At 44.8% G+C, this 13,400-nt stretch overlaps 2 protein-coding genes and 1 long non-coding RNA gene across 3 annotated transcripts in view; 1 reads left to right on the plus strand and 2 right to left on the minus strand.

Annotated features, from left to right (window-relative positions):
* LOC307222181 (uncharacterized protein) overlaps positions 1-13,400 on the minus strand; it is a 214,140-nt gene that overhangs the window by 174,611 nt on the left and 26,129 nt on the right. The gene's annotated exons all lie outside the window — the stretch shown is intronic.
* Positions 1-13,400, minus strand: part of LZIC (leucine zipper and CTNNBIP1 domain containing) — a 37,745-nt gene that overhangs the window by 10,858 nt on the left and 13,487 nt on the right. The gene's annotated exons all lie outside the window — the stretch shown is intronic.
* Positions 5,505-12,873, plus strand: LOC307222248. The gene is made up of 2 exons (XR_013841674.1): positions 5,505-11,874; positions 12,118-12,873. It is a non-coding gene; the product is annotated as an uncharacterized lncRNA (long non-coding RNA).

Here is a 13,400-nt window from a genome sequence, read left to right on the forward strand (position 1 = left end):
GGCACTAAGTGACATTGAGAATGTATCCTAAAGCGAGTTAAGAGATAGGGTTGTGCAATCTCAGACCTAACAAAATGGTTCTGAAGTGGGGCAGGGGGCAGGGAGAGAAATCTTGAAAGAAGATGTAGACAATATGAAGAGAGGTATGGTCAGCAATTAAAGCAGGTATGGATAATATGTGCGCCTGCTGCTGTTGTTGGATTAAAACATCCCTGGCCTTTGGCCTTGCTAATTGTGGCTGGTGGGAAACGGAGACAATAACATATGGAGAGCCACAGTCTCCCCATCTCTGAATTAAAAGCTGCTTCAGACAGTACAAAAGGGGAAGTAGTAGGACCTCATATTAGACATCTGAAACATTAAACACAAGACAGTAGCATTCACAAGTTAAAAAAAAAAGAAAGGAAAAGGAAAAGGTGGGTAACTTTGCACATTAGGCAAAGGACTGTCTGGATTTAACATAAAGTGAACATACAGCAAATATCTGCTGCTTGTCACAGTCGGCTGTGAAGCAATGGTGTTAACTTCTTTGCCAAGTTCTCACTTTAAGTGTTTCACCTGTTTTAAATGTACATCTGAAAATGCAACATACAAAGCGGCAACTGGTAGTCTAGAGCCAACTGCCGGAGGAAAGACTAGAAATGGGTGCGGCAGGAGGCTGCCAGATAGACACAGTCTGACCTGATTTAAGGCAGATTCCTCTATCTGTCCACCTAGCCTGATGGGCAGTGTCTCAGGCATGGAAATTTATTTCATGTTCCCAGCTATTTTATTCTTTTAACTGGAGATGCAGGGGACTGAACCATAGACCTTTCCAAAACAGGTACTCTACCTGTGGGTCCTCCCCAAAAGGATTCTTCCACTGGGATGCAAGCTATTTCCTTGTCCAGACTTGAACCCTCAAACTAGCGAGACCTGCGGTTTAGCTGGTCTCATGTGGCTTGTGCCATAGGGTTTAGTTGTGAGAATCAGGGGTTCCAAATGAGCCAAGATACCATTTTTTTCATTCTGGTGCACAAATATACAATAATTTCATATTGGTCTGGACACTCTTTGACCCCAACTATTTATCAGAAGAGAACCCTAGCCTCTTTTGGAATTGGACACTGTTACTCAATCCATGCACAAATACACTTATTTTACATAGTTATTTGTCTTGTTTTTCTGTTTGCTGTGTCTAGTAAAGTGGTACCTCGGGTTAAGAACTTAATTTGTTCTGAAGGTTCGTTCTTAACCTGAAACTGTTCTTAACCTGAGGTACCATTTTAGTTAACAGGGCCTCCCGCTGCTGCCGCTGCCGCACGATTTCTGTTCTCTTCCTGAAGCAAAGTTCTTAACCCGAGGTACTATTTCTGGGTTAGCGGAGTCTGTAACCTGAAGGGTCTATAATCTGAAGCATCTGTAACCCGAGATACCACTGTATTTGGTTATAGTTATTTTTATTTTATTTTTTATACATTTCAAAATGAAATAAAAAACTTTATGAAAAAAGAGGAAGAAGGGCCTAGCAGTGCTGCCAGCAAGTTCAAGCAGGTGTGGGACTGGAGCAATTTGCAAGGGATTAGGAAATACTGCTATTCTGGCTCTAAACAGGGGTCATTTAGTTTACCAGTTATGACAAATATGTGACAGTTTTGCAAAAAAAAAAAAAAAAAAAGTTTACAAACCACCAGCTCCTTGAAAGCTCTGACCACAGAAAGTCATGTAGAAATGTGGCAGCCATATCCCTCCAAATGACTTTTAGGTGAAGCTGCTTATGATGCTGCTGTAAGAGCAAGAAGGGGAATAAAGAGAGAACTACAGCTGGGTTTCTCCCCCTGCATGCTTAAAAGAATGCAGCACAAAAAATTGGACAGGATTCGGAAAGCATGGGATGATTTTCTGCATGTGTGTAAGACAAAGGTTTAGGAGATGGAGAGGAAACATTAGGTGTGACAGTCCTGAAGGAATCCCTACAGGAAGCATACAAGAAGAAAACACCCAAAGAGAAGGAAATAAAAAGATTTTGAACAAATGATTTTTGGGTGGGTGAATTAAGGTTATTACTTTTTTGCTTTAGCTTTTTAAAAAAATTAAACTAGTTGATTTGGAGTAAGTAGTGGCAGAGCTCATTGGAAACAACAGGTTGAACCAGTTGAGTAAGGTTCCCACACACACCCATTTCATCATCATCAACCCTCCTCCAAAATAATATTTCATTTTAAAAAACATCTAAAACACTCTTTCTCCTGATGTATTCCAGGATGGTTTACAATAATCCAGTTGCCCCATCTGCACATAATGCCAAGTCAAACCATGGGTAAACATGAAAAGGCAAGTGTGCAGGTACACTGAGCAAAAACTGGGGCTGCTTCACTCCTATCCAGGTCCTGCTGCCGCCGCTGCCACACTACCTAAGGCTAAACTACCGTTCACTTTAGCATTAAGCACAAACCAGGTCAGTATAATACAATATAAATATAACTACATCCAGTAATAAAATTAAGAGGCAGCAAATTATAAAACTATAAAGCAGATATAACCATTGAAAACTGCTTCAGCAAATAAAGAGTTTATTGACCTGCCAGTGAAAAGACTGCAGTGTTGTTATCAAGCTGAACCACCTCAGGGAGGACATTCAAAGTAAGGGGTGCCACCACAGAAAAGCCCCTTTCCTTTAACATCAGAACATAAGAAGAGCCCTGCTGGATGAGACCAGTGGCCCATCTAGTCCAGCATTATGTTTTTACAGTGGCCAACCAGATGCTTCTGGGAAGCCCACAAGCAGCACATGAGAACAATAGCTTTCTCTGGCTCATGTTCCCCAGCAGCAGGTTTTTCAAGGCATGCTGCCTCTTATATACCAGGGTAGATAGTCATCACAGGGAGTAATCACTGATGGCCTTATCCTCCATGAATTTGTCTAATCCCCTTTTAAAAGCTGTCCAAGTTGGTAGTTATCACTACACCCTTTCAAAGCTAATTCCTTAATTTAACTATGTGCTATGTGAAGAAACACTTATTTTTGTCTTAATTTTATTTTTGAAATGTACAAACTGTCCTTCACCCCAAAAAATGGATTTTAGGATGGTACACAAAGAAACATAAAAGTTACTGACACACTACTACTAAGTCAAATAAAACCATTCAATTACCACAGAGAAGAACAGGTAACATTTGTTTATCAGCAACCCACTCTTCAGAAATTTTGGAGAACACAATTTAGGAAGAGAAGAGAAGCAGGCTGTGAAGGTGTAAGATTGGTGCATCCTGTGTTGACCAGAGTCATTGTTAACAGGTGGCCCAGGGAGCCCAAACTCCCAGATCACTTCCCCTTCCACTCCACCCCAGTATTAAACTTAACATTTTAAAATTTTCTTTGCTTACAAAGTTGTTGAGCACGCTTCAATGCTCACTCACGACAAGGCCGCAGTTATCCTTCATTGCTTTCTATTTGTGGCAAACATTGTGTTGATCTGTGGTCACTGGACTGGGTATAGATGGCATTGACTGGTGGCAGGGACTTATAAGTACGTATATGAAAAAGGTAGATGAAGATGGGAAGGAGAAGTGGTATTAGAGATGAATGTGCTCATGTGTGAAAGTCACGTTGTTGTAAAAGGTTTGTTTTAATTTGAATGTGTAGAGCAGCCCCTAAAACCCTGCTGGCATCCTATAGGAATGGAAAAGAAATTGATCCACATTTTGAAATCAACCAAACTAATTTGCTGGTCCCAGTGTTATATGTGGATCAGCCAGTGTATGAATTTGGCAATGCAGTTTATACCTTTTTTTATTAAGAAAAGGCATAAGTACATTTCACAGAAAAGGCATACTTAGAGGAAATGAAAGCATGCAAAAACGTCTCTTAGGGGATGAATGTATACAATCAAAATGTGAATTTTTCATGTTTTGTTTTAATCTACAAAAAATATATATGATATGGGATGGATTTACAGAGGCTGAGCCATCCATCCTTACCATTCCAGAGCTCAGAGTAAGCCCTGGCAGCAAGAGCCGAAAAACCTCAAGGGCAGATTCACAGTATACATTTAAGGCATGTTCAGTGCACATTTAAAGCATATTACTGTACTCTCCCACCCCCAAATCCTGGGAACTGCAGTTTGTTATGGATGCTGAAAAAGGTATCTGAGGGGCAGAAACCACAGTTAATAGGATTCTATGGAGGAAGTGTGTGCTGAATATGCTCTCAATGTATACCATGCAGTGGCGTAGCGTGGGTTGTCAGCACCCGGGGCAAGGCAAGTAATTTGCACCCCCTAACCTGTGGATTTGCCCTAACCCCAGATGTTGCGCCCGGTGTGGCCGGCCCCCCCTGTACCCCCCAATGATACCATGGATCTGACCTGAGAAGAGCTTGCTGCTGGATCAGACCCACCTAGCTCAGCATCCTGTCCACGCAACAGTCAACCAGATGCCCAGAAGCAGGACCCCACCGCCTCTGAAACTAACCCCTAAATTTATACGTTGCACACAAATTACCATACGATTATTTCGTTTCACGGGCCTGTGTGAACCCCACCTTTTAAAAGTACTTAGCGATGCTTCTAGCGCTGTGTGTATGTATATATGTGAGGGAAGAGAGAGCAAGCGAGCAAGAGTGACTCCATGATGGTGGGTGGTGCTGCTTAGAGGAAATGAGGGGTTTTTTTGGGGGGGGGAAGGATGGTTGGATAAATGGGGGTGGGTGGGAGAGATGAGGCGGAGGGCGCGCGAGCAAGCAGTGGGGGAGGGGGAGATGGAACGCTGAAGGGGAGTGACGTTTACGAGAGTCGGGGAAGAGGCGCGGGCGCGCGAGCAACGGCCGGCTGGACGGACATTCGAACGAGCAACCAGGCGCGCGCAAACAGGCTGACGGACGAGCGCGCGTGCGCGAGCAGCCAAGCGGACTGAGGGGGAGAGAGAGAAAAAGCAAGCAAGCGAGCAAGCAAGCAGTCGCCTACTCACCGCGCGGCGCCTTTTGTTGCCAGGCGAGGCGTAAAGCGCTTACCTGAAGTGGCGGCGGCGGCGGCAGTTATCAGCAGCACTAGTAATAATAATGATGTTGTTGTTTTTACTGGGTCTGGGAGGAGCCCTCGAGTGGCCCTCCTGCGTAGACAAGGAGGGAAGCAGAGGCAGGATCGTGCCCTCGTTCTCTCAGCACTTGGAGCGACTGAGCCTCCTTCTGCGCCTGAGGGGAGAGAAGCGCCGAACGGTGTGTGTGTGTGTATAAGCGGCCGCCGCTGCTTCTGCTCTTCTTCTTCCTCCTCCTCCTCCCTCCGTCGTCGTGACTCACAGCGGCGGCGACCGAGGGAGGGAGCGGAGGAGGCGCCTGGGCGACTCCGGGTGGGAGGGACCCGCCGCCGCCGTCGCCGCTGCTTGCCGCGTCCCAGCGCCCGAGGCCGCTGAGAGGCGGCAAGCCGCGTCGCCTCAGGCAGCCGCCTCCAACGGCAACCTGAGGTAAAAGGGGGCGTGGCCAACGCGGAGCTTGCGGCTGGGGAAGGAGAAGGCGGCTATTGTTTCGGGGAGGGGCGTGGCCCGGAGGACGGGGCGTGGCCGAAGGGGAAGGGGGTCGGGGAAGGGAGGAGCTACAAGGAGAAGGAGGCGTGAAAGTAGCCTGGGGCGGGGTCGTCGTCGGGAGGCGGGGCTTAGAACGTCTCGGGGTGGGAATAGGAGCAGTAAAGCACTGAATGGAGTGCTGTTGTGCTCTGGTCCTGTTCATCGCCTTCTGACAGGCACCTGGTTCGCTACAGTGAGAACAGGATGTTGGACTGGCTGGGCAAGGGCCACTGGCCTGATGCAGCAGCAAGGCTCCTTTTATGTTTTATTCTGGTGCCCTCCAAATATTTTGGGCTATAGTGCACATCTGCCTCAAGTGCAGGGGGCTGCAGCTCAGCGCTGGAACATATGCTCTGCATGCAGCTTTAATCCCTGCAGCTTTGGCTAGGGATGGAAAATATTCCCATTCTGAAATCCTGGAGAGCCACTGCCAGTCAGTGTTGACAGTACTGACTCTGTATGAGGCGGCTGTTGCATCATTCTACCCGGATACTGAGGTCCAGCACCGAGGGCCTTCTGGCGGTTCTCTCACTGAGAAGCCAAGTTACAGGGAACCAGGCAGAGGGCCTTCTTGGTAGTGGCACCCGCCCTGTGGAACGCCTTCCCACCAGATGTCAAAGAGAACAACAACTACCAGACTTTCAGAAGACATCTGATGGCAGCCCTGTTTAGGGAAGCTTTTAATGTTTGATGGATTTCTGTATTTTAATAATTTGTTGGAAGTCACCCAGAGTGGTAAATTATTATTAATAATATTATTATTGGATAAGAGTTCCACACTTTGAGGTCACAGAGAGGAAATCAACAAGTAGGTCATAGCTGTATGAGAGGAGCTAGGAACTGGATTCCTCACTTAAGGAATATCAGTAGTGGGGCAGTGGTTACCTAGCTGGACAGTAGAAAATCCTCCTCCTCCAGATTCTTTATGCAAGGCCAACCCCAGAGGATCTGGCTGCCCAAGTGTTGTTACTGTTTCCTTTACTTCTCCTTATATTGTATTTCTATCCAATAAGGTGCAGCAACAAACAGGCCTGTGCTTTCCAATCTGTGCTTCAGTACTTAAAGGACATCAAAGCACGATGGCACAGAAATCTACAACCTGTCAGTTAATGAAGACCTTAACATGAAAGCCTGTGAAAAGAGCAAAAGCAAGCTGCAGACAGGAACTGGGAGGGTGTAAATATGCTGGGATCTGAGATGATCACTAACACGTACCCAGCAAGCAGCAGGCAGTAATGATGATTAATTATTTAAGAAAAACTGAGTGCGTCAGCTCAGGCTGAAGCGGGGGAGGGGGGAAGACGGAAACATCACTCTGGGATCCTTCCGTTAGAGTTACATTAATTAGCATGGTGTGTGAAGCGCAGAGAAATATCCAAAGACATTCTATCCTCATGTGAGGTGGGAGACCTGCAATTAAGGCATCTGTTTACCCTTTGTATCTGACTGAGATGGCTTTTGAAGGAATTACAGGCTTAATGCAATTTTAAAAACACACCATATGTTCTGCTTTGTCCTCATTTGGCTGCTTGATTGTATAAACGTCTCAGGGCAGGGGTGGGGATAATCTGTGGCCCTCAGATGTTATTGGATGCTAACTCCCATCAGTCCCAGCCAGTATGGCTGATGGTCAGGGATGATGGGAGCTGTAAATCCAACTAAAGCTGGAGGGCCACAGATACCCCACCCTTGCTTTAGGACAGGACAAAATCTACTTCCCTGCAATTTCTAGTTCTTCCCTCTGCAGCAAGAGGGGGGGGGGGAAGTTCCACCTCAGTATACTTGAGGACCACTATTATATATGTGCCCAAACCCCCATGAAATATTTTATTTACTATTTATTGATTGCCTTTCTGCAAAGTCTGGTGGTACCCAGCTAATGCAAAGCAGGGACTTGCAGTTGATAGGTGATTGGGAGGGGCAACTCAAGCAAACATTATCTTTGCTGCAGAACCTGCATTGCCTTGTTCCAAGGGCCAGAATTTTAGGAGAGGATAAGGTGATGGATAGTAAGAAAAAATGCAGGTACATTAAGGGTGAATCAAATGGGAAAGCATTTCAGCAGGAAAGGCAGGGGATGGGGGAGATTGAGCACAGGACAAGAAGCTATTTGCAAGCTGCTGTTGCTCCTGACCCAGTTCTTAGTCTGATATGGTCTGATCCCCTAGAGATGTACAGAAGGAACGGCAAGTGACATCTTCTTTGTTTAAATGGCTGCCGTACACAGTTCTCAAACCTGCTTGCTTTCCCATATACATCTTTTAAAAGTGATAATTTAATCTTAACCCATAACTCAAATTATATTAGGAAGCTTAATGACTTTTATTTGTAAATGACATACTATGGGTGACTGGTGTGTGTGTTTTATTATATACAATGTAAGACCCTTTAGGATAAGACCCCCCCCAACCCCCCCCCCCACTTTTTAAAGGCATTAAATGGTGTTATACATTTCCATAGTTTCCTGCTGATAGTTTGGAGCTTTGCATGACACCTCCAGTTCCCTTTGCTTTATGCATCTTTTTTCCTAGGCGTAGCTGAAACTCAGGTATCATAAGCCCTAGCTCCTCCATTTGCTGCTTTGCACAGCCAGCCTTAACTCTGGACAAAGACGCTCTGCTTCAATCTCTTGCCGTTAGCCATCCATGATAATCTGCTTTGAAATTCATTTAGGATTCTTTCATAATCCAGCTGCCACCACACACCAAGACTTTCCATATGATCACAGGGGTAGATTAGTTCTGATGTTAAGATGGTGCTCCTGGTCAAATTGAAATCTTTGCCATGGCATCATTCATTACTAGGATTTTTCACACCCTTAGGAGAGCGCCCATTCTAACTTTTCACCAGAAAATTTTTTATTGGCAATCAATATAATAAACTACATCCTGCAATTTTGGACTCCAAAATGACAATTCTTTTTATGAGGACTACCCATATTATGAGCTATTGTTTTTATTTTTAATGAAGTATTCTTGCAGTTGGGAAATTTTGTTCCCACTACAGAAGAGAAGGGATTAAGAGGCAAAAAGAGTATTTCGTATTTCATAATGTTGCATAACTTAGAAAAAGAGCATTGAGTGCAGAAAATCAATGACAAGTGACCTACCTGACAGGACTACTGTGAAAGCAAAGCAAGGCTACAGCGCAGAGGCGGCGAACCCTTGGGCCAATCTTCGCCTGCCAGGGGGTTCAAGTAAGCCTATGCATCCATTTCCCTCAAACCATGCCTTCTAGCTCATCAGCTGATGTCTCTCGCAACATCATCATGTGACTGCAGGCAGGACAGAGTTAAATCCTACATTGGCTGTGTACCTGTTCCCATTAGGGAACAGATCAGAATTTAATCTCCCACTTGTCCGCTGATGAGCAGGGGCAGGATACCATGCAAACCTCTTCCTGAATCAGAAAGAGGTACGCATCATAATTCTCTGCTAGAACAGTTTCCTTCCCTTCATTTTAGTAGGGCTTTCAATGCAAACCATCAAAAGTCCTATATAAAACAAAGAGGGCCAGCATCATTTTTAGCAGCACTTTGCACCTGATGTCCTTGTGCTGTCAGGTGATTGACAGGTGGGTAGGGCCACCCACCTGATAAATTTGTTCAACATGGCCAATCCTGATGAGGATTTGGTCTGTGGAGCCAAAAAGGCTAACCACCCCTGCTATGGAGAATGTTACTCACTAGAAAAGATGTATACGCCAAGTAACTTTCCTTCTGCTTTCCACACCTGAAGAGGGACTTTCAGAGTTACCAATTGGCAGGCAAGTTTTTGAAAAGAGATTACAATTTTACGCCAGCAGCACTAAGGCACCTTGAGCTTTATTTATAATTGCTTCAAGCTATAGTAGCTCAAGTATTGGATGCCTAACAAGAAAATCTAACCCTCTCAAAGAATGTATTCCAAATTAAATGCCATATTTGAAACCATTGGCATTTTAAGGGGAAAGTTGTTGTTCTAAGGCACTGGTTGTGCCCTTAAAAAGAAGATGGGTGGGGGAATATAAAATTGACAATAAAGATAAAATGCATTTCTCAGTGATGGTTTATTAAAGTGAAATGAACAATATGCAAAGAGAGACAAGTAAATGCAAATCTCTAAGCTGAGTGAGGGAGAGAGATCAGAAGAAGAAGCCTGTTTAAAGCCGGTGTGACTGCTGGGTTTGGCTCAAGGCATGGATTTGCAATGGCACAGCAGCAAAGCTTCCCTTCTGCAGGCAAGGAACTAACCCTCTAATCATCACTAATGAGACAGCTACAGCATTTCAGGGAAAGAAGGTCTGTAACCACTGTGACTTCACACAAGCTGTTATTTAGCCATCAGTTTTAAAAGGGAAGAAACATTTAAAAGGATGCTATTCCCAACTGCCAAGGCCTAATCACAAGCCACAGAGGGCAGTGAAGACCACAAACAGGGCAGTCAAAAGCAGCCTAACTCTAGGAAATGCTGCACAGAGGTTTTCAGAGTCACAAAGCTCAAACACATACACACTTCCCGGTAGACCTGCTCTCTCCTCTAACCAGGGTTTTCCCATATTTCTGTGGGACATAAGCCACCACACTTAGGAACAGGATGCTAGGTATGCTGGTATGGCTTCTCCCCAAGTTTCCCATGGGGCTTTTGCTCCTTGAACAGACTACATAACAGGCAGAAATTCAGCTGATTGAGCTTTCCATTGTATTCCATTGTATCTTTACTGCTTACCTGCTGGGCAGCTTTTAAAGGCAAAAGAACTCTGCCAGGGTGAAAAGGGAATCCTAACATGTTCTCCACTGTAAAACCTCATATGCGACTTGTTTTTTATCTGTCAAATCTATGACTAAAGGAAGTTTTCCAACAACTTCAATTAAGGCTGCTATACGTCTGGATTTTCCAGGACATTACTGGGATTTCAAAGGCAGAACTGACATCTGGGGGGAATTTTCGAATGGCAGCGCTTTGTCCTGGATGTTAGGCAAGTCAATTGAAAAATAATGGGGTTTTTTGGGGTTTTTGTAAAGAAAAGCTCAACAATTTCAGTGGTTTCCTGAAAAAAAAAGTCAACAATTTTGGGGTGTTCTGGTTTTTACTTTTTGAAATATGGCAACCCTAGCTCCAATAAACTAGAGCTTTCAGTCCCAGATCCAAAAGTAAACCTGACCTCAAACTTCTGTGTGTCTAACATTGGAGGAGGCTTGGACAGTATGGTCTTGAGTTGAGGACAGTGAAAATTGAGGAACACCAACCTACAGGGAGATTCACAACCTAATTTTGCTCATTGCAGATCAAGCTTTTTCTAGACTGAACCCACTTTAGGCTACAGGTGGGAATTGGATGTTTGACTTCACAACCCCAAATCCCTGCACACAGAAAACAGTGGGAGGTGGGGAGTTTATAGCCTAGCCTCTCTGACATACAATTCCTCTGCAGCTGAAAGAGAAAGAAAGGGAAGAGTGTGCATTGGGAACAGGTATAAGAGGGACATTCAAACACACACATCCCACTAGCTCCTGCAATGTGAATCAGTGGAGTTCAGCAAAAGATTTACCTCTTAAATCTGGTGGTTTAACAGCCTTGGTATTGTAGAAGCACTGTTGTGGGCGGTGAGAGAGACTACAGAGGGACATTTTCTACTTGCTCAGTTTCAGAACTCATAATCCTATTTGGAAAAGTGCCATGATCTATAAAACATGGAAGGTAGTTGCCTGTTTCATGGCTGATCTACTGTGACCATTGTTCACTAATAACCCAGCGAGCAGCTCCTCCCAGCCTCATGTTCCTGCACTCCCAAAAACTGCTGAATAAGGGAGAGTCATGTTTTGGCAGCATTGCAGTATGCTACAGCCAGACCCTTTTGGCAACCTACGCATGCCTGCTAGCCAGGAAAATAGAATATAGGCATTGTGCTTGTTCCTTTTTTAAACTGGGGAGGGGAGAGGGAGAGAGCAGCAGTTTCTCAAGTTACTATACAATGAGTTCATCTGGGAGCTGTGGCAAGGGTAAGAGAATTGATTGGCAGGGGTGATATTCAGTACTTTCTTTTGAAAAGAAATTAAAATCAGGCCCCAGGCAAGTTTACATATGATCCATAACAAGCAGAAGAGATAGAAACAAGGAAGAAGTTTCATATTCAGGATTAAATCCAAACAGTTTTTCAAATCCACTCACTTTCTGGGGTTCTAAGTGAACAAGATCTGTAGCAATTAGGAAAAGGGCATTCTGTCTGTAAATTCAACTGTTAAGACTGAATAGGTGAGTCCTGAAACAAACTAAGATCAAAAATGAAGGGGAAAATGACAGAGAGAAAGAATGTAGATGGCTTCAAACTGCAAAAAAGTGAAAAACGAGTACAGTGGTACCTTGGGTTACATACGCTTCAGGTTACATATGCTTCAGGTTACAGACTCCGTTAACCCAGAAATAGTGCTTCAGGTTAAGAACTTTGCTTCAGGATGAGAACAGAAATTGTGCTCCGGCGGCGCGGCGGCAGCAGGAGGCCCCATTAGCTAAAGTGGTCTTCAGGTTAAGAACAGTTTCAGGTTAAGAACGGACCTCCGGAACGAATTAAGTACTTAACCCGAGGTACCACTGTATAGAGGAGATTGCAGGGCAGAAAGATATGCTCTCCAACACCACTCTCCCACCCCCGCAAAAAAACAAAAAACAAACCCAGTTGGATAGTTACTAAGTTGTAGCCAACCAAGTCCTACTCTGAGTAGACCCATTAAAATTAACAATTTAGCCATTTCTGCTAATTTGAGTAAGACTTGGTTAGAAGCATCACTAAAGACACTCTGTACATGCCAAGAGGCATTTATTTAGGGAAAAGCTACAAATATTGCAACCAGATTATGGGGTTTAGTCCTAACAAGCCCTCTTCCGATGGAGTTTTTAGGGATGTCTCAACTCCTTAAATATGTGCCTGGCAAGATGATGCCCTTCACAAACACCAACTTGGCAAATTACAGTATCCACCATCCAGTGAGAAACCTAGTGTGGCATTTCTGTCTAGGGCTAAGGAGACCCACATTCAAGACCCTACTCAGGCTAGCTAATTACTGTTTCTGAGCCTGACCTACCTCACGGGGTCATTGTTGCAAGGATAAAATGGGCAGGGGAGATATACACATAGGGAAGAGTGGGAGAGGAACGAAAAAGTCTGTCGCTCAATAGTGGAGCACCTAAGAGCACAGGTTTAATTGCCAGCATCTTCAGGTTGGGCTGGGAATGACCCCTCTGAAATCCTGGCGTACAGCTGCTGGTCAGTGTAAACAACACTGAGCTTGATAGGCTTGGAAAAAGGCAATTTCCCATACTCCTAAGTGAAAATTGTTGAGAAGGAACCCAAAGGGACGAGGGAAAGGGATGAGGGAACTTTTAGCTCAAGCCGATAAATCACAATCAACCAGCATCTTAAGTCAGGCCTGGAAGATGATGGAGCCTGCAGGGCTAACAAGATCAACAGATGGCAAGCGCCACCTTCATTCGGCAACAGAACAGGCAGCATCTAAAAAAAGTAGGATTCCTCTCTGTTTGTTTCTACTTGGAAGGAAGCAGTTTCATGCCGGCCTCCCAAAACATGAGGGAAGAATGGCAGATTGTAGCCAATAACACGCCTGGCTACCACAGGAGGCCAGAAACAGGGCTTATTGACTGCGTTCCCTGTCATTCTGGTCCACAATGTTAAATTGGCCCAGAAAGCTCCCAACAGGGCTGCTATTGTTTGCCAATCAAGACACGAAGGACACAATGCTGCCCATTCATCTCCCAAGAGAAACCGGGAGGGCAGGAGGGCGCTCGGCTTGTTTTGAGACAAGCAAAACTGTGTCGCATTCCACACTAGAGCTACATTCTCTCCCCCACCCCACTTAAAAAAAAACA

Source organism: Podarcis cretensis (assembly GCF_951804945.1).
Source record: "Podarcis cretensis genome assembly, chromosome: 8".
Classification (NCBI taxonomy): Eukaryota; Metazoa; Chordata; class Lepidosauria; order Squamata; family Lacertidae; genus Podarcis; species Podarcis cretensis.